Consider the following 440-nt stretch of genomic DNA (forward strand, 5'->3'; position numbering starts at 1 on the left):
TGAAAAATTCACAAACTAAACAGTTTTTGTTAAGCAGGATAAGATAAGTAGTATTTCAAAAGGAGCAGAAGAAATCTTATGTTTTTTAAACAATAACAGCACTTGTTAATCTGTTGCTAAGAGATGAACACGTTTTCTGGTAACCAAGTGCCACAGAGAAAACATCTGATTTTTACTTTTGCAAAATGTACCAACTGTAAATTTCTTGTCTAAGCAGATAAGCAGTATTTCAAAAGAACTTATGTTTTATAAACAATAATATTACTTATTAATTTGGTGTTCAGAGATGAGCGTTTTTTTTCTGGTAACGAACTGCCACGAAGTGAATCATATTTTTATTCTGTTGAATGTCTGTTTTTTAATATATTCACCACGAACGACAGAAAAAACTAAATAATTTTCACTTTTCTGCAAAATTCACCAACTGCACAACTCTTGTT

General features: G+C 30.0%; 1 protein-coding gene across 8 annotated transcripts in view; it reads left to right on the forward strand.

The window, feature by feature from the left end:
* synj1 (synaptojanin 1) overlaps positions 1-440 on the forward strand; it is a 36,731-nt gene that overhangs the window by 24,900 nt on the left and 11,391 nt on the right. The gene's annotated exons all lie outside the window — the stretch shown is intronic.

The sequence above is a fragment of the Poecilia latipinna genome, unplaced genomic scaffold, assembly GCF_001443285.1.
Source record: "Poecilia latipinna isolate Pla-1442-1.1 unplaced genomic scaffold, P_latipinna-1.0 Scaffold1861, whole genome shotgun sequence".
In the NCBI taxonomy this organism is placed as follows: domain Eukaryota; kingdom Metazoa; phylum Chordata; class Actinopteri; order Cyprinodontiformes; family Poeciliidae; genus Poecilia; species Poecilia latipinna.